The 21,718-nt window shown below is 35.9% G+C and overlaps 1 protein-coding gene across 2 annotated transcripts in view; it reads left to right on the top strand.

Moving 5' to 3' along the window:
- The window catches only part of IQCM (IQ motif containing M), a 489,167-nt gene that overhangs the window by 9,151 nt on the left and 458,298 nt on the right, over nucleotides 1-21,718 (top strand). Inside the window, exon 2 of one of the 2 annotated variants that reach the window (XM_054554570.1) lies at nucleotides 16,930-17,353. The exons of the other annotated variant lie outside the window; for it this stretch is intronic. The gene's annotated coding sequence lies outside the window, so the exon portion shown is untranslated. The remainder of the gene's footprint in view (nucleotides 1-16,929; nucleotides 17,354-21,718) is intronic. 2 annotated transcript variants of the gene reach the window in all.

Here is a 21,718-nt window from a genome sequence, read left to right as displayed (position 1 = left end):
CTGATGACTTTTATTAAAAATTTCCAGCTATTATTTAATAAAATGCAACCAGGGACTTACTTATAAAAGTTTATTACCATTTCTCAATTTCTAGGCACAGAAAGAAAAATGTCACCTGTTCCTACTCATATGTAGGGGCTAAAACAAATGTATCTCATGGAGGTAGACAGCAGAATGCTGGTTACCAAAGACTGGAAAGAGAAGAAGGGAAGGAGGATGAAGGAAGGTTGGCTAATGGGTACAAAAATACAGTTATATAGGAGAAATAAGTTCTGGTATTTGATAATACAGTAGAGAAATTAGAGTTAACAACAAGTTATTATATATTTCAAATTAGCCAAAATAGAATAAGTGTAATGTTCTCGACACATAAAATAAGATAAATCTTTGAGGTGACCGATATACCTCCTTAAAAAATAACTAAACTAAATTAAATAAATAATATTATCCTGGAAAAATAATCCATTTGAGCTGCAAAGAAAGAAAACACATAATACCATGCTAAAGCATATACATAAAAATTAACATCTTTTTACAAAAATTCTTTTAAATTAATATCTTTAATATTTCTATATATACTTCTTTGCATATTTTGACAATCAAAGTTTCTATTTCATTTGGCAGAATATCATAGCTCATTTTGGATGTGAATATATATATTATGTGTGTACCAAAAACAACTCCAATTATATTTCTCCAAGCTTTATTAATTTAGCAAACCATTGTAACTTATTGTGTGCTACCAAAATTTATATTAACATCACAAAACAAATAATTTAATCTTCAACATTGAATTTTTAAGCTGATGTTACATGCATATTCACAATACTATCTGATGTTTAATTTTGACAGACTAAAGACCCAGAGCTTTAATTTCAGTCCAAGAATTAGATGAAAAATAAAAATCAAACACTATTGGAATTAACTGTTTTTTTCCTTCAAAGCAACTGATGACATTGATATGAAATTGGAAATATTTAACCATTTGCAAATTCTTTTTATGCTAATGGAGCCAACATTTCAACAGCTATTACTTCACTTTGTGTAATGAGAAAATTTAGAATTAAAAATATACAAAGTTGTTTTAAAAGCCTTATCTGATCTAAATGAAAGGTCATGTTTCACAGAGTGACACATAAAAATATCTTCTGCAGCTACATGTTAAATTTTAAGATAACTTTAAAACAGATGCTGATATTTCTTCAGGATGTTTGTTCCTCTTGGTTTCATGTGGCTAGAAATGACCATCCCAAAGGATGGAAAATGTTGAAAAACACTTTGTGTCAGTTACACATTCATTATCAACTCTCTAGAGAAAAGAAAATTCATTGCTCATTTTTTATTTAACATGTACTTTTTTGAGCTGATTTCTCAATAAAGTATTTATTTAAAAACAAACAGAAAAGCATTTCCAAGAAATAAAATGAATGAATCACTGTAGATATACAGTATAGAATAAAATTTAAAAACTACATAGCAAGAGTACTCGTACTATTCTCTATATGCTCAAGAGCAGATTTAAATTTCTTACACATATTCATGCAACTCTAGCCTATAATTTCTCATATTTCTTACTGCTCATTACTGGTGGCTTGACAGCTTTATGAATGGCACAAACCTCAGCACAGAACACTTCACAACTGGCTTTTCTTTTAAGTGGCCAACAGGACAGCAATGTGAATACTTCTCCCATCATCATTCAAGATTAGAGGCAGTTATATGTTCCCAGCAGGTTGCATCCTACTTAGTGCACTTCATTTTATTAGTAAATGCCCTAGATGCTGTTCTTGAAAGGGATGTGCTACTTATACTGTATCCAGAAAGGGTCCGTGGAAAAGAGGAAAATACACTAAATATTTTTCAAATTTAATCATGTATTAAAGTGAGAAATCTGCCCACTGCACAACTGTTTCTCTCACATGTTACTAGAAAAGACCACGACAGAAGTTAGAATTAACAAGTGGAGGTCTACCAAGCCCATCCTGGATTATTTTAATGCAACTATTAATAACAATACTTTTTTTCTAAAAAAGGGATAAACATACAGGGCAAAAATTAAATAGGCAAAACTTCCAATTTCTGGTCTGACATGTCAGCTTGGAAGTCATCATTTCTGTCTTCACAACAAGAAAAAAGCTGAACAAACTGAAAGTCAACAACTCTTCTTAGATTCTTTAGACAGTTAAGGTCACAGGGCAGTCTGTCACTCTGTAAACTGGAGAGACAGGCAGATACAGAGAATCACAGCTCATTGGCAGTGGAAACTGCTGCTAGAACCTGGAAGGGACTCTTAAAGGGTAATTGACTACTGAAGACTGAGTGTGGACTTCCTAGAGAAATAAAAATTCCTAGGGTCCTAGCTTAAGGAAGGTCCCCATACTTTGTAAATTTTGTGTCCAGGAGCTAGGTTGTCATGGCACTAGGTTGTCATGGTGAAGATTAAAGAAAAATCCTCTTGTGCTTCTGTCAGGGTGAGGGAGAAAGTAACTGTTTTGAAATAAGCCCACAGTGCTCTCTTCTCCTTAATAATGACCTGCCCTCAAGGAAAACTATCTTACCAGAGCCAAATCTCCTTGGGTTTTACTAGAGCCAAACCAACTTGAGGAAAGGGAAATACTCAACTCCAGCCCGCTGTAGCCTTCCATGTGGGGAAGGAGAATATCTAGTGCCAGCCCCTCCAGCCATCTTGTATCACCTAAGGGGAGGAGGGAGAAGCTAAGAAGCACTTTTGAAGATCACAACCCAAGGGCACAGGCTTATTAAAAGACTGAGACCCTCAGAAGATTATAGAACATTTCCTCTCTCATCTTACCACCACATTAATAGGGCTGTTATATAATAACAGAAAATTAGAGCTCAAAGAACTGCACATCTCAGACCCTATTTAAGAAATAGTCTGTAGGGAAACCCAGAGACGACTGAGGAGAAAAAACAAAAACACTAGCAAAAATGTTGACACCTATAAGAGAAGCAAATGTAGACACAGATAAACTTCTAGCCAGATAAACATAAAACTCCACACTAAAGGTGTATTTACCCCAGTTCCTTTTCATGAAACTGTCCAGCTTAAAAAAAAAATGAGGCATTCTAGAAGGCGAAAAACACACTCTGAAGAGACAAGACAAACATCAGAATCAGACTCAATTGTACCAGAAATTTTTGAATTATCAGATTGTAAATCAAAGGAAATGTGAGAATGAAGAATGCCTTTGATGTGCTTATTAGTAGGCTGAAGATGGTCAAGGAAAGGCTCAGTGAGGTTGAATAAATGTCAATAGAAACTTCCAACCTTCTCTCAAAGAGAAAAAAGAATAAATGAAAAAGGAGCAGAGTATTTAAGAACTGTGGGAAAATTACAAATGTTGTAATATGCATATAGTGGAAATATTATATTGCCCATTATATAATATATTACATGGGAATTGTCCTTATGATGGCACATAACACGATATAGGAAGGGAAATAGACAAAATCAAGATTATGGAAGGATTTTTTTCTTGAACATAATCTATGTCTCAGAAAGCTTTAATGACTTTCTGTACCAAGTATTTAAGAGTACATACAGGCTCTGGAACTAGAAGGCTTGGGTACAAACCTCAGTTCCATAGTTTACTAGCACATGGATTGTGGGCAAGTTACTGCATCTGTCTGAGGATCAGTTACCTTATAAAATTGGGCTAATCATAGAGTCTAACTCATGAAGTTGATGTGATGATGAAATGAGATCATATATATTAAATTTTTAGGATTGTTCCTGACCTCCAAACATAGGACATTAGAAAGTATTGTCATTGTTGTCATATGTAGAGCAGCATTTTCCCGAGTATCTTCTGTAGAACACAAGATTCTAGGGGTGTTAAGAATTACCAGAAACATGCTCCACAATAAAGAACTTTTAGGAAATATCTGACTACATAAAGAATTTTTAAAAGTCTCTTTACTATATAACCTTGAAAATGTTATGTATTTTAGAGAAGGGGAATTAATATGAAGCATTTCTCAAATACATTTGTCATCCTAAAAGGAAGAAGCTGAGGTACAAAATATAATTTAGAGTTTACTTGCGCCAAAGTTAGGAAAGCTTCCCAGGACATACTTTTATGTTGCCTTGGAGAATGCTCCATTGACTTTTGTTACAAGCAGGTTTTTAAGGGCAAAGGGAGCAAAAAGTGGGCCAGTACAAGTTGTTTGACAGGAATTCTCATCAGTTTACAGAAACAACATTGATAGTGATTGGCTGTACATCATTGAACTATAGGTTATGAGTTATGGTGTCTAGCCTGTGGAATTTTTATGGCTACTTGGGCAGTCAGTAAGGAGCCCACATAGCCAGTGACTACAAGAGGCAATTATTTAGCTCAAGGTGAAGTGAGATGTGACTGCTGTCACATTTTAAATGCTTCTGTTGGCCTGATAATTTTAAGGGGCTTACATTTGTCAGATGAAAAGTTTTTTTTTTCCCTCTTTCACATTTGACCGTAGAACATTTTTAAAAGGCTCATCCTAGGGGACTAGTTTTGCATGAAGCATACTTTGGGAAACATGGCTTTTACATATTGGCTGCCACTTAAATCCTTTAAAATTTGGCCTAATTTAACTTACCAAACTGTATAAGCCATACTTCTTTTTTGTTTTATATTTTTATTCTTTTAATTTTTTGTGGCTGCATAGTAGATATATATATTAATAGGGTACATGAGATGTTTTGAAACAGGCATGCAATGCATAATAATTATGTCATGGAGAATGGGGTATCCATCCCCTCAAGCATTTATCCTTGGTGTTACAAACAATCCAATTATACTAGTTTAGTTATTTGAAAATGTATAATTATTATTGACTATAGTCACCCTGTTGTGCTATCAAACAGCAGGTCTTATTTATTCTTTCTATTTTTTTTGGTACCCATTAATCATCCTCACCTTCCCTCCAGTCCCCCACTACTCTTCTTAGCCTCTGGTAACCATTCTTCTACTCTCTATGTCCATGGGTTCAATTGTTTTGATTTTTAGATACCACAAATAAGTGAAAACATGTGATGTTTGTGTTTCTGTCCCTGTCTTATTTCATTTAACATAATGATCTCCAGCTGCATCCACGTTGTTGCAAATAACAGGATCTCATTTTTTATGGCTGAATAGTATTCCATTGTGTATAAGTACCATTGTGTATAAGTACCATATAAGATAAAGAACATATAAGTACCATATGTTCTTTATCCATTCAACTGTCGATAGATACTTAAGTTGCTTCCAAATCTTGGCTATTGTGAACAGAGCTGCAACAAACACGGGAGTGCAGATATCTCTTTGATATACTGATCTCCTTTCTTTTAAGTATATACCCAGCAGTGGGATTGCTGGATCATGTGATAGGTCCTTTTTTAGTTTTTTGAGGAACCTCCAAACTGTTCTCCTTAGTGGTTGTACTAATTTTACATTCCCACCAACAGTGTAAGAGGGTTCTTGTTTTTTTCTACATCCTCACCAGAATTTGTTATTGCCTGTCTTTTGAATATAAGCCATATTTATTGGGGTGAGATGATCTCATTGTAGTTTTGATTTGCATTTCTCTGATGATCCGTGATGTTGAGCACCTTTTCATATGCCTGTTTGTCATTTGTGTGTCTACTTTTGAGAAATGTCCATTCATTTTGCCCAAAAACTTTGCCCCCAAGTATTTTGCCCCAAAAATGCCCAAAGGATAACTTTGGCTATTCGGAGTCTTTTGTGATTCCATACCAATTTTAGAATTTTTTTTCTATTTTTGTGAAGAATGTCATTGGTATTTTGACAGGGCTTGCATTGAATTTGTGGAGTGCTTTGGGAAGTATGGACATTTTAACAGTATTGACTCTTCCAATCCATAAACATGGAAGATCTTTCTGTTTTTGGTGTCCTTTTCAATTTCTCTCATTTGTGTTTTATAGTTTTCATTATAGAGATCTTTCACTTCTTTGATTAATTCCTAGGTAAATTTATGTGTGGCTATTTTAAATGAGGTTACTTTTTGATCCCTTTTTCATATTGCTCTCTGTTGGCATATAGAAATGCTACTACTTTTTCTGTGTTGACTTTGTATGCTGCAAATTTACTGAAATTTTTTTCAGTTCTAATAGTTTTTCAGTGGAGTCTTTAGGTTTTTCCAAATATAAGATTATATCATCTGCAAAGAAAGATAATTTGACTTTTTCCTTTCCAGTTTGGATGCCCTTTATTTCTTTCTCTTGTCTGATTGCTCTAGCTAGGACTTCCAGTACTAAGTTGAATAACAGTGGTGGAAGTAGGCATTCTTGTGTTCCAGATCTTAGAGGAAAGGGTTTCAGTTTTTCCCCCCTCTATGATTCTAGCTGTGAGTCTGTCATATATGGCTTTTATTATGTTGAGATATGTTCCTTCTATACACATTTTTTGCAGGCTTTTATTTATGAAGTAATGTTGAGTTTTATTAAATGCTTTTTTAGGTGTTAATTGAAATGATCATTTGGTTTTTATTCATTATTCTGTTGATATGATGTATCACATTGATTGATTTGCATATGTTAAATCATCTATGCATCCAAGGGATAAATTCCACTTGGTCATGATGAGTGGTCTTTTTAAAGTATTGCTGAATTTGGTTTGCTAGTATTTTGTTGAGGATTTTTGCATCAATATGCAGCAGAGATATTTGCCTGTAGTTTTCCTTTTTTGGTATCTTTGTCTGGTTTTGGTATCAGGGTATTACTAGATTGTGGAATGAGTTTGGAAGTATTCCCTCCTTCTCTATTTTTTAGAATAGTTTGAGTGGAATTGGTGTTAGTTATTTATATGTTTGGTAGAATTCATCAGTGAAGCCATTAGGTCCTGGGTTTTTTTTTTTTTTTACTGGTAGACTTTTTATTACAGCTTCAACCTTGTTACTTACTACTCATCTGATCAGGTTTTGGATTTCCTCTTGATTCATTCTTGGTAAGTTTTATGTGTTTTGGAATCTGTCCATTTCTTCTAGATTTTTCAATTTATTGGCATGTAGTTGCTCATAGTAGCCACTGATGGTCCTTTGAACTTCTGCAGTATCAGTTGTAATGTCTCCTTTTTCATCTCCGATTTTACTTCTATCTTCTTTCTTCTTTTCTTAGTCTAGCTAAAGGTTGGTCAATTTAGTTTAACTTTTAAAAAACCAACTTTTTGTCTCATTGATCTTTTGTATTGTTTTCTTCATTAAAATTTAATTTATTTCTGCTCTAATCTTTATTTTTTTTCTTCTACTAATTTTGGGTTTTGTTTGCTGTAGCTTTTCTGTTCTTTTAGATGCATCATTAGATTATCTGAAGTTTTTCTTCTTTTTGATGCAGGCACATATAGCTATAAACTTTCCTTTTAGTACTTTTCTGCTGTATCCCATGGGTTTTGGTGTGTTGTGTTTCCATTTTTATTTTTTCAAGAACTTTTTCAATTTCCTTAGTAATTTCTTCATTGACCCACTGGTCTTTCAGGAGCATACTGTTTAATTTCCATGTATTTGTATAGTTTCCAAAATTCCTGTTGTTATTGATTTCTAGTTTTTTTCCATTGTGGGTAGAGAAGATGCTTGATATTATTTTAATTTTTTGAATGTGTTAAGCCTTGTTTTGTGACCTAACACATGTTCTGTCCTTGAGAGTAATCCATGTGCTGAGTGAAAAAAAAAAAAAAAGGATGCATATCTTGCAGCTCTTGGATGAAATATTCTGTAAATATCTATTAGATCCAATTGGTTTATAGTGCAGATTAAGTCCAATGTTTCTTTTTTGATTTCCTGTGTGAATAGTCTGTCCAATGCTTAAAGTGGAGTGTTGAAGTCTCCAGCTCTTATTGTATTGGGACCCATCTCTCTCTCCAGCTCCAATAATATTTGCTTTCTATATCTAATTGCTAAAGTATTGGATACATATATATGCACCCTCTTGCTGAATTGACACCTTCATCGTTATATAGTGAACTTTTTTGTCTCTTATGGTTTTGTCTTGAAATTTATTTTGTCTGATATAAGTATAGTGACTCCTGCTCTTTTTTGATTTCTATTGGAATGGATTATCTTTTTCCATCCCTTTATTTTCAGTCTATGTGTGTTTTTACAGGTGAAGTGTGTTTCTTGTAGGCAACAGATAATGGGTCTTGTTTTTTCATTCATTCAACTACTCTCTGTCTTTTGATTGGAGAGTTTAGTCCATTTATCTTCAAACATATTATTGATAAGTAAGGACTTACTCCTGCCATTTTGTAATTTATTTTCTGAATGTTTTGTTGTCTTTACTTCTTTCTTTCCTTCTTGTCTTTCTTTAAACTGTTTGCAAAAACAAGCAAAAAGAAAAGTAATAAAAACTCTATGCCTTAACTTTGTCCCCATACTTTTTAACTTTTTATGCTATCTATGTCTTGAAAAGTTGTTGTAGTTATTATTTTTGATTGGTTCATTATTTAGTTTTTCTACTTATGACAAAAGTAGTTTACACCCCATAGTTACAGTATTATAATATCCTGTGTTTTTCTGTGTAATTACTATTACCAGTGAGTTTTGTATCTTTAGGTGACGATTTATTGCTCATTGATGTCTTTTTTTTTTCTGATTGAAGTACTCTCTAGCATTTCCTGTAGGACAGGTATGGTGTTAATGAAATCCCTCAGCTTTTGTTTGTCTGGGAAAGTCTTTATTTCTCCTTCATGTTTAAAGGATATTTTTTATCATAGTATGCTATTCCAGGGAAAAAGTTTTTTTTCTTCAGCATTTTAAATACGACATGCCACTATTTCCTAGTCTGTAAGGTTTCCATTGAAAAGTCTGCTGCTAGACATATTACACCTCTATTACATGTTATTTGTTTCTTTTCTCTTGCTGCTTTTAAGGTTCTTTCTTTATCCTTAATTTTGGGAGTTTGATTATTAAATGCCTTGAAGTAGTCTTCTTTGGATTAAATTTGCTTGGTTTTCTATAACCTTTCTGTACTTGAATATTGATATCTCTCTGTAGGATATTGGATATCCTATTATTATCTTATTATCCCTTTGAATAAGCTTTCCACCCCATCTCTTTCTCTACCTCCTCTTTAAGGCTGAGAACTCTTAGATTTGCCCCTCTGAGGCTATTTTCTAGATCCTATAGGCATGCTTCATTTTTTCTTCTTTTTCCTATTGTTTCCTTTGACTGTTATTTTAAAATAGCCTGTCTTCCATGCACACGTATGTTTATTGCGGCACTATTCACAATAGTAAAGACTTGGAACCAACCTAAATGTCCAACAACGATAGACTGGATTAAGAAAATGTGGCACATATACACCATGGAATACTATGCAGCCATAAAAAATGATGAGTTCATGTCCTTTGTAGGGACATGGATGAAGCTGGAAACCATCATTCTCAGCAAACTATCGCAAGGACAAAAAACCAAACACTGCATGTTCTCACTCATAGGTGGGAATTGAACAATGAGAACACATGGACACAGGAAGGGGAACATCACACACTGGGGACTGTTGTGGGGTAGGGGGAGGGGGGAGGGATAGCATTAGGAGATATACCTAATGCTAAATGACGAGTTAATGGGTGCAGCATACTAACATGGCACATGTATACATATGTAACAAACCTGCACGTTGTGCACATGTTCCCTAAAACTTAAAGTGTAATAATAATAAAATAATAAAAAAAAATAGCCTGTCTTCAAACTCAGTAATTCTTTCTTCTGCTTGATCAGTTCTGCTACTAAAGAACTCTGGTGCAGTCTTCATTATGCCAAACGCCTTTTTCAGCTCCAGAATTTCTACTCGATTCTTTTTAACTATTTAAATCTTTTTGTTAAGTTTATCTGATAGAACTCTGAATTCCTTCTCTGTATTATCTTGAATTTCTTTGAGTTTCCTCTACACAGCCATTTTGAATGCTCTGTCTGAAAGGTCACATATCTGTGTTTCTCCAGGATTGGCCCCTGGTGTCTTATTTAGCTGATTTGGTGAGATCATGTTTTCCTGGATTGTCTTGATACTTTGTAGGTGTTATTTTGTGTCTGAGCATTGAAGAGTTAGGTATTTATTGTAGTCTTTGCAGTCTGGGCTTGTTTGTATTTATCCTTCTTAGAAGACTTTCTAGATATTTGAAATGACTTGGGTGTTGTGATCTAAGCTGTATTTGCTTTAGGGGAACCCCAAGTCCAGCAATACTGTGGTTCTTGAAAAATCATATAGGTGCTGCCTTGATAGTCTTGGACAAGATCTGGGAGAATTTTTTGGATTACCAGGTAGACATTCTTGTCCTCTTCCCTTACTTTCTCTCAAACAAATGGAGTCTCTTTCTGTATTCTGAGCCATCTGAAGCTGGAGGTGGAGTGACTCAAGCACCCCTGTGGCCACCACCACTATGACTGCACTGTGTAAAACCTGAAGCCAACAAAGGACTGCATCTCACCCAAGGCCTGATATGTAATCACTCCCTAGCTACTGCCTATGCTCACTCAAACGCCTGGGGCTCTACAATCAGCAGGTTATAACCCAGTTAGGCCTATGTCCTTCCCTTCAGGGCAGCAAGTTCCCCTCAAATTTCCGGCAGATACAGAGGTGCTGTCCAGGAGCCAGGGATTACAGTCAAAAACCTTAGAAGTCTACCTGGTATTCTACCGTACTGAGGCTGAGCTGACACTTAAACCATGAGACATAGTTCTTCCCACTCTTCCTTCCCCTTTCCGAAGGGAGAGGAGCCTCACTCTGTGACCACTACCACCTCAGGCACAGGAGGAGTACTGCCAGACTACTGCTTATGTTTTCTTATAGCCCAATGGCTCCTCAGTCAGCTTGTGGTGATGCTGCCTGGCTTGGATCTCACCCTTCATGGGAGTGGGCTCCCCTCTGTCCCCAGGGCAGGTCCAGAAATGCTTCCCAAGAGTAAAGTCCTGGAATTGGACACCTCAAGGCCCCACTTGTTACTCTACCCTTGTGGCCAAAGACAAAGTCTCCCTTACTTTTCCCTCTGCTTTTCTCAAGCACAAGGAGTCTCACCCCAGGGCCACCATAGCTGGCAATGTTCTGAGTCTTACCTAGAGCCAGCAAGTCTCACTCAAGGCCCTCAATGAAGTTCCTGGGTATAACTGCTGGTTAGTCAGTGCCAAAGGGCTCTTACAGTTAGCAGGGGATAAATGCTGCCAGAACTGAGTCCTTTCCTTCAAGGTAGTGTGTTCCCTTCTGGCCCAGGGCGTTTCTAGAAGTGTCATCCAGGAGCTAGGGCTTAGAAAGGGGGTCTCACAATTCTGACCAGTGCCTTATCCTGCTGTTGCTGAGCTGTTATCCAAGATGCAAGACAAAGTTCTCCTCACTATTCCCTCTCTTCTCCTGAAGCAGAAGGAAGGGGTCTCTTTTGGAGGTGTGATCTCTGCAGCCTGGGGTTAAGGGTGAGGAGATGCCAGCACTTATTTAGCCACCCTAGCTGTTGTCTCATTAGGTTGCATGTCCCGTGAGTCCATTGGCTCTGGGCCCAGTTCAACACTAGGACTTGCTTAAATGTGGCCTTGTGAAATTTATTTAGAGCCTCAGTGCACTTTAGCCTGCAGTGGTGAGGCTTGTGGGAACTCAATTCTGACCACTGGGATCAGTGATTCCCCTCTGGCTAGGGCTGGTTTAAATGCTCCCTCTTTGAGTGGCTGTTAGCTGAGTTTGGTCTGGTCTTCCTTTCTGTTATGACTGCACAGCACTGAGTTAAATGCCTCACAAGTGCAGTCCTCTCCCTCCCCCAGCACACAGAAGTGCTCTCCACAGCAATCCATGGCTGCCAGGGGTGGAGGAGTTATTAATCTGTTTTTTAATCTATGCCCAGTTTAAACATGATCACTTTTACTGACCTCTATGAGTTCACTACTCTTTTCTTCTGCAGCATGCAATCTGACGTTAAGAGCATTCAAATAATTTTTAAAAATTTTAGATATAATTTTCAGTTGCAGAATTTCTCTTTAGTTCTTTTTAGCGTTTCCATTTATCTCCTGAATACCCCATATTTTCAACCATTGTATCTTTTACTATAAATTATTTAATGTAATTATTATTGATGTCTTAAAATCCTTGTCTCCTAATTCCAATAACAGGGTCATCTGTGATCCGCTTCTGTTGAATATATGTTCACTCGATTATTAGTTTCCTGCCTCTTTGTAGGTCTTAAAGGTTTAAAAAATGATATTCTGAATTTATTTACTAAAGAACAAAAGCTGAAATATCTGTATCTATCTTTTAAATTTACTGTTTTTTATTGTGTGAGTTTCTTGACTTTATCTTATAGCTCTTGTATTGAATTCTAATTTTAGTAATTATATTTTCAATTTCCTTTAAGCTCTTATTTTCTAATCACTCCACCACCACAACACAGAAGTCTTTTTTTATTATTATATGAATGCACCATTTCTTGGAATTTCTCTTATGCTATTGATTTTCCTCAAATGTCTGGTGATCCATGGTTGTCTACTGTTCCTTGTTAATGGGAAAGGTTGAGTAACATAACTCGCTGGCTAGTTTTCCTTCACCATTGTACTAGTCTGTCCCCTGAATGGGATATTTTAACATAAACTGTGTATACTTGGGTGAACACGTTCACTGATTCAGTGGTAAATAGGCTTGAATTTAATATGGACACTGTGTAATAGGCAGATAAGCTGGTAGTTTTCTCTGGAGTGTAGCGCTTCCCAGAAAAATTATTCAAATTATTTAGAGATGAACTGTTTTCCTCCTGTGTCATATGGCATTTCTGCCAGTTGTCTGAAAGTGAAAATGTGGGAGGGATTTATCCAGCTGTTCAGTAGTCAGTACTTTAATGAAATATCCTCAATACTGCCCTACAATCTACTCCTGCCCCATTTCTAGCCTGTGTGGTTAAATCTTTTCTGGGTTCTTTCCTGGGCAGAACAGACCCATCTTCTGTATAGGCCTCACGTGCCACTCCACAGGCTCTGTCTTCTCCATCACTGCAGTAATCCCATCTGCATGCTATCTTCTCTAAACCCTGTTAAACACTGTAGAACACTCATTACAGTTTTCTGGCCACTCTGCTTCCATACCTCATTCACTTTTTGCTATTGCATTCTGTTTTTACATTTTTAGAATCATTTCAGTGTGATTTAGGAGGTAGAAAGGTAAATATTCATGCTCAGTCTGCTCTCCTGCCTGAGCAGTAGCATGCATTTAGAATGTCATCTTGTTATTTAAATATTCATGCTTTTGCCTTTTTTTGATTTTCAAAGAAATTTAGAAGGAATAAAATCAGTCTTAAGTATCTTATAGGTTTTTTTCCCTCTCTTTATATTTTATAGATTCTATCATGGACTGAATGCTGGACAGACCCAGTACATACTTGTTGAGTGACTAATTTATAAAATCCATTAACATAAACCATAACTGAATGTATTACAACAGAATGTGTAGAAGTTTTGTTGTGGCAAATTTGTGTTCTGGCAAAAGCAGAAAAGCTAAAAGCAAATTCATAACATGCATATTTAAAATAATATATGCTTAAAATGAATTGTGCTTAAAGCAATTTTTGGCTTTGCTTGATTTTATTCTTAGGAAGCAGGAAAGGATAAAGATAGTCAGAAGCTGGTGCAATTAGAAGAGAGAGGCACTAGGAGGAGTAAAGCAAAAGAACTGACAAAAGGTGGAAAATGAGGTGCCTAAAAGTAAAGAGTAAAAATAGAGAATATCTCATCTTCTGCCTCTTGTCTCCTTTGGCATGGAAGGAATTTTGAGGTGGTTCTGACCCTGAACACTTAGAACTCAAGACTATTACAGAAAAACAAATCTGAATTTCTCTAGATCTTGGGTATAAATGCATGGATTCATTAGTTCTCCTCAGGCAGAAGGTAGCTATCTACTTTTTAAGCCAGTGGAGTGTTTATGAGAACTAGCAAGGGGCTGCAAACCTCTCTTAACACTTTTTAATTAGGCTGAAATTCCATCAAGGGATTTGAGCTGACCTCATAAATAATGAATTGAAATTTAATTTTCCAAAGTCACAGGTGCCCAGTCAAGGATATAGACAATTTATGTATCTTTTCAGGATAGGCTACTGCATGTGAACATTGCTCCCCTGCTGAGATGTGTGGGGCCTATGGTAGAACCTGCTTTTGCATTATGGTTGAAAACTTCTTAAAGCATTTGTTCCTCTGAACACTTTGGAGATCAGTCAGGTGCATTACTACCTGACTCACTATAATTTTGCAGCATCACTTGTATTTTCCATCACTTGGTTTAATTGTTTGCTTTTCTAATATCTGGAAATGTTATAGTACAATGAAAACAGTAAGCATAGGATTTAGTTATGGCTTCTGTTTATAAACACGTCGAATACTAAAGAAGGTAAATGAAGATGGGCCAAAGACAAAAGTAGAGACTGCTTACATGTTAAATTTTTGTATTGTTTGAAAGTCACCTATGATGCATTTTGGGAATGATTGGACAGAAAATATTTTTTAAAAATAGGCATTTTCCCCCTGGCTAACTTCCCTGTGATGAATTAGCGTAAACATATAACTTTGTAAAAATAACATGACCCTTTAAATTATAATACTTTACAGTTAACATCATATAGTGTAAAGTGCTCCTGCCTGAAAATTTTATATATTTTTTATTTTTGGTAGAGACAGGGTCTTACTATGTTGCCCAGGCTGGTTAATATTTAATTTTAATCTTGCAGAATTACACTGTATAAATAGTTCTTGTACTATCAAAAGTAGTTAACAATGCATATTTCATTTTTACATATGGTAAAATTTTCTCAAGTGAACTAAAATACTGTTAATCTTTTCATTGACTATAAATATGGGCTCCCCTCTGATGTAATTAATATAACCTATACTATTCAGTAGAGAACAGAAATGTTAAATCATACATTAAAAAGTGGCAAAGAGTATTTCATTAGCAAACCAGTTTTCCAATTTCCATAGACTTATGGAAAATGTTATTCACCTCTTGGGGAAAGCTTTTGGCAGAAAGCTGAGTTTTGCTTGGCATCCTATTTGCATCAGTTTAGTCTCTGGTTAGCCTGCTCTTGATGTCAATTGTGTATATGCTCTTCATGTGTTGAAAAAACAATTTTAGTTTTCAACCCATATTTATTTTTTCTACTGGTATTTAATCTCTGTGTTGAGTTTAAGATTTAGCATTCCAATGTGATAGCTTAAGTATGTACTGTTTGCAATAATGACTGTTTGCAATTGATCATATGGGATTCTGAAGTTTTGATGCTTATCCTATTAGATGCTCTTCATCTAAACATCCCTGTGGTATAAAATAAGAACACTATATGAAGTATGGTTATGTTACTTATACATAATAAGCCTTTTAGAATTCTCAGCCATCCAATAGCATACATGCAGAATGCACACTAAAAAACAATTTCTAGGTAAGAGTAGAATGATGGTTACCAGAGGCTGGGAAAAGGTAGTGGAGGGGGAGGCAGATAAAGAGGGAATGGTTAGTGGGAACGGAAATACAGTTAGATGGAAGGAATATGATCTAATGTTTGGTAGCACAATAGGGCAACTACAGTTAACCATTTTTTTGCATATTTCAAAATAATGAAAAGAGTGGAACTGAAATGTTTCTAACACAAAGAAATGATAAATGCTTGAGGAGATAGCTCTCCTAATTACTCGGATTTGATCATTGCACAACATATGCTTATATCAATATATTACATGTACCCCCCCCAAAGTGTACAACTATTATGTATCTATAATAATTTTTTTAAGTTTCCAGTTAAAAATAATGAGAGTCGATAAAAATCAATAAAAGACAGTAATAAAATTTGGCCAATAAACATGTGTTATCTACCAAAATGATTTATGTTAACGAAATATGAAGCATACATGTCACTTAATCCTTTTATTGGAATTTTTGGCTCCTGAATAAAATTACTTGCACTTTATATTGCTTTACTTTTTAATTACTGAAGGTTTGATTATCTGTAACCTTTGCTCTAAAATGAGGTCAGTAGTTCTCAACATATGAGTATAAGAGAGTTCTTTTCTTTCTTAGAGTACTTTATTTTATTTTAGAAGTAAATGTTTTATTCTTCCAACTAATTCCAGTTCTACAAGGGCAGTAAAACAATGATACACTGGAAAAAAATGCAGCAATAAACATTTGTTAAAAAGACTGATAGAATAAATAAAACTACCAAAAAAAAAAAAAAAAGAAAATCATATAAACCCATTCTGAAACCTCAAGAAGTCCTAGAATACAGAAATGCCCTCCTCTGTCGCTATTTCACAGGAGGCACTGCAGGCTATTTTCTTAATATTGTCCTGGGATTATATTCTAAAATTAGTACCTAGTTAGAGCTTGGTTGTACTGCACAATTAAAATCACACTAACTTCATTTGAGTGTCATTCTGCAGTTTTTTTATACAACCAGTGAAGGGCATGTTCTAGAATACCGGCTTTAATCCTTTTAAAACATTAATGTAAGAAGCCAAATTGTAATGATGCCTTACAAAATGAGGCCACTGGTATTAATACAGGTAGCAAACATCCACATCCAGGTGGTACTGACATCAGGGAAATTTCCAAAACCAGTTGCTGCTGCTTAAGAGTAGTTGCCACTGAAGAAAGCTTGAAATAGCTTGTATTCACAGAAGGGGTATTGGCATTGCTGCATGTCATAAGTGGGACCTCTTGCAACAACTCAACAAGGAACAAGGCAGCTCGCAAATGCAGAATACGTGATTCATGAAACATAACTAGCAGGCTGTTCTCCATATTGTCACATTATTTGATCATGCGTAAACTTCACAGACGCATCATTATTGTTCTGCAAGTTTTGTGTTCAATATTCTTCATATTCTTCCCAAACTTTCTCTTCATGTTCTTTCAACAAATGTTCACAGATCATCCCAACCTGCCATAGAGTAAATAAGGGCTGTTCTTTTTTTAATGGTGAGGATGCTGCAGATGAAGTTCCTGGTGAAGCTGATCCACTGAGGAGAAATGCATGTGCATCAGAAGTACAACATGGATCTGTGTCTTGGAAACTCGTTTCTGAGTATCTTCTTTTCTGCCTTTCTTTTCTTTTTGCTTTGGCAAAGGCAAAAGCCTTTGCATTTTTGTGTTTGCCTTTGCCTGAGACAGAGTCTTACTCTGTCACCCGGGCTGGAGTGCGATGGTGTGATCTCAGCTCATTGCAACCTCTACCTCCTGGGCTCAACAATCCTCCCAACTCCTTAGCCTCCTGAGTATCTGGGACCACAGGTGTGCAACACCATGTTCAGCTGGACTTGAACTCTTGAGCTCAAGTGATACACCCACCTTGGCCTTCCAAAGTGCTTGGATTACAGACGTGAGCCACTGCACCCTGGCTCTTAAGGTGTATGTATTCATAATATTTGTCTGGATGTTAATATTGAGATGATAAATTTAAAAGCTAAAGACCATTAACATGGAATGACTGCGTTACTTACCTCAAGTCACAATACTTTATTAAATTGATACTGGAAGGAATTGGGGGTACAAATGGCAGTACGTTTTTTCTTGCTATGTGGCCTGATCCTTGGGTTGTCTCAGAATAGGATTTATAATTACTGAACTGTGCTATTTCACTGTCCTTTTGTTATATAATATTTTAAATATTTATGGAGTACATGTGATATTTTTTTGCACGCATAGAATACCTAATGGTCAAGTCAGAGTATTTGGGGTATCCATCACTCTGAGTGTGTATCATTTTCATGTGTTGGGAACATTTTAAGCTCTCTCTTCTAGCCACTTTGAAATATACCATACATTGTTGTTAACTATAGTCACCCTACTTTGCTGTTGAACAATAAACCTTATCCTTTCTATCTAGCTGCATGTTTGTACCCATTAACCAGCCTCTCTTCATCTCCTCTACCACCTGCACATTCTTCCCAGCCTCTGCCATCCATCACTGTACTCTCTACCTCCATAAGACTTACTTATTTAGCTCCCACATAGGAGTGAGAACATGTGATGCTTGCCTTTCTGTGCCTGACTTATTTCACTTAACATAATGACCTCCAGTTACATCTATGTTGCTGCAAGTGACAGGCTTTTATTATTTTCTAAGGTGAATAGTATTCCATTGTGTATATATACCACATTTTATTTATCCATTCATCCATTGATGGACACTTATGTTGATTCTATGTCTTAGTTGTTGTGAATAGTGCTGCAATAAACATGAGGATGCGTGTATTTCTTTGATATACTTACTTCATTTCCTTTGGATAAATATCGAGTAGTGGGACTTCTGGATTGTATGATAGTTCTATTTTTAATTTTTTGAGCAATCTGCATACTGTTTTCCATAGTGGCTGTACTCATTTACATTCCCACCAACAGTGTATAGAAGTTCCATTCTCTCCACACCCTCACCAGCATCTGTTATTTTGTGTCTTTTTATACAGTAGCCATTCTAACTAGGGTAAGATGATATTCAGTTGTGGTTTTGATTTACGTTTCCCTGATGATTAATAATTTTGAGCATTTTCTCACATATCTTCTGGTCATTTGTATTTTGTTTTTGTTTTTTGTTTTTTGAGATGGAGTCTTGCTGTGTCGCCCAGGCTGGAGTGCAGTGGCGCGATCTCAGCTCACTGCAACCTCTGCCTCCCGGATTCAAGCGTTCCTCCTGCCTTAGCCTTCCAAGTAGCTGGGATTACAGACTTGTGCCACTATGCCCAGCTAATTTTTGTATTTGTAGTAGAGATGGAGTTTTGCCATGTTGGCCAGGCTGGTCTCGAACTCCTGACCTCAGGTGATCTGCCCGCCTTGGCCTCCCAAAGTGTTGAAATTACAGGCATGAGCCACCGCGCCTGGCCTGTATGTGTTCTTTTGAGAAATGTCTATTCATGTCCTTTGCCAACTTTTTAATGAGATTATTTGTTTTTTTCCTATTGAGTTGTTTGAGCTTCTTGTATATTTTGAATATTATTTTGTCAGACAAATAGTGTGCAAATATTTTCTTCCATTCAACTAGTTGTCTCTTTGTTGATTGCTTCCTTTGCTGTGCAGAAGCTTTTTACTTTAATATGGTCCCATTTGTCTATTTTTTATTTTGTTGCCTGTGTTTTTGAGGTCTTAGCCATAAAATCATTGTCTACACCAATGTTTTGAGGTGTTTTCCCTGTTTTTTTCTAGTAGTTTTATCGTTTCAGGTCTTATGTTTAAGTCTTTAATCTGGCTTGGGTTGATTTTTGTATATGGTGAGAAATAGAGAGTCCAGATTCATTCTTCTGCATATGGATATCCAATTTTCATAGCATCATTTATTGAGGAAGATGTTCTTTCTCTAGTGGATGTTCTTGGCATCTTTGTAAAAAAAATTAGTTAGCTGGAAATACATGGATTTATTTTCAGGTTCTCTATCCTGTTCCATTGGTCTATGTGTCTGCTTTTATACACATACAACGCTCTTTTGGTTACTGTAGCTTGGTAATGTATTTTGAAGTCAGGTAGTATGATGTCTCCAGCTTGGATATTTAGGATATTTTTTGTTTCTATATAAGTTTTAGGATTTTTTTCCATTTCTATGAAAAAGGATGTATTTTATTTTATTTCATTTATTCCTCTATTTCTTCTAAAAAAAAAAAAAAAACCCAGGGTACATGGGCAGAACGTGCAGGTTTGTTACATAGGTATATGTATGCTGTGGTGGTTTGCTGCACCTATTGACCTGTCCTCTAAGTTCCCACCCCCATCCCCCAACAGGCCCTAGTATGTTGTTCCTCTCTCTGTGTCCATATGTTCTCAATGTTCAACTCCCACTTATGAGTGAGAATATGTGGTGTTTGGTTTTCCGTTCCTGTGTTAGTTTGCTGAGGATGATGGCTTCCAGCTTCATCCATGTCCCTGCAAAGGACATGATATCATTCCTTTTTATGGCTGCATAGTATTCCATGGTGTATATGTACTACATTTTCTTTATCCAGTCTATCATTGATGGGCATTTGGGTTGGTTCCATGTCTTTGCTGTTGTAAGTAGTGCTGCGATAAACATACGTGTGCATGTGTCTTTATAGCAGAATGATTTATATTCCTTTGGGTATATACCCAGTAATGGGATTGCTGGGTCAAATGGTATTTCTGGTTCTAGACCCTGGAAGAATCACCATACTGTCTTCCAATGGGTGAACTAATTTACATTCCCACCAACAGTATAAAAGCATTCCTATTTCTCCACAGCCTCACCAGCATCTATTGTTTCCTGACTTTTTAATAATCGTCATTCTGACTGGCGTGAGATGGTATTTCATTGTGGTTTTAATTTGCATTTCTCTGATGATCAGTGATGTTGAGCTTTTTTCATATGTTTGTTGGCTGTATAAATGTCTTCTTTTGGGAAGTATCTGTTGATATCCTTTGCCCACTTTTTGATGGTTTTTGTTTGTTCTTTTTCTTGTGAATTTGTTTAAGGTTCCTCTTCTACTTTGGGGTGGTTCTGTTCTTGGTCTTGGGTAGTTTCCTTATATGTATCATTATTTAGCTGAATATTCTAGAGTACATTTTTACATCTCTAGACCTCTTTCTCTGTAAAATCTCTCCACTCTGATATTCTGCTTCCTGATCTCTCCAGATTACCAGGTCCCCTTCAACTCAAGGAGCTTGCCTGGCTCCACCTGGCTTCCTTCGTTGCCAGAAATTCCCTCCAGGCAGTAAGCTGGGGGCAATTGTAAGGCTAATTTTGTGTGAGTCATATGTCTCAGGAATTACTGACCCTTCATTGTGTGATTTCCAAAGTCCGGAAATGTTTCTTATATTTGGTTCATTTATTTAGTTGTTCCAGATGGAAGGAAAATTAAGCCCTTATTTCATCTTGGCCAGAAATGGAAGTTCTACACATTATAATATAATTTGGAAATACAAAATACCACAATTAGTTTTACTTAAATTTAACAGAATCAAAAGATTCTAGAGTGAAACTGAAGAAACAATGGAATTTTGGCTCAGTGTTACATCATTGTAAGCCAGGACTCAACAAACTACATCAAGCAGGCCAAATTCAGCTCATGGCCTGTTTTTGTGCAGGTTGAGGGCTAAGATTTTTTTTTTTATTTACATTTTTAAAGGGTTGTAAAAGAAACAAAGAATAATAAGCAACAGAGATTGTATGTGGTCTGCAAAGCCTAAAACATTTACAATCTGACCATCCACAGAAAAAATGTGTACAAAAAAGCCTAAAAGATCTAAGGTTAGAAAAATTTTTATGAAGGTTTAATTAAGTTTTTTGGGTCAAGTTTTTTTTTTAACAATTTCATGCTTCAAGTTGAGATAATATAAATTTTCTCCCTGATGTTAATTGTAAGGAAATACTTCTTTCAGCCATTTGTGTACCATCCTTCAGTTTTGTTGGTTATATTATTTTTCTTTGTCAAAGTTTAAAACATTCAAATTATATTTTCCTACCAATTACTATAGTTGTTTAAATAAATTATTTAAATTGATGGAATGCCTACCAACCCTTATTCATTAATTACATTTCTATTTGAGTTCCTTATTTTATACGTTTCTTGATTAGCATAGGATTTTACTTTTCATAAAGCTAGTGTAAAAATTATATTTCTTATAACTTTGTGTGCCTAATAAAGTCAGCTGCCTCAGTCTCAAAGGAAGTTTGATGAGTATAAAATTCTAAGGTCACACTCTCTTTCTCTTAGAACATTTTACTCATTGCTCCATTGTTTTCTGGCAGTTGTTGTGAACAGGTATGAAGGC

This window comes from Pongo abelii, chromosome 3, assembly GCF_028885655.2.
Source record: "Pongo abelii isolate AG06213 chromosome 3, NHGRI_mPonAbe1-v2.0_pri, whole genome shotgun sequence".
Lineage (NCBI taxonomy): Eukaryota > Metazoa > Chordata > Mammalia > Primates > Hominidae > Pongo > Pongo abelii.
This window is presented reverse-complemented; position numbering and strand designations above follow the sequence as displayed.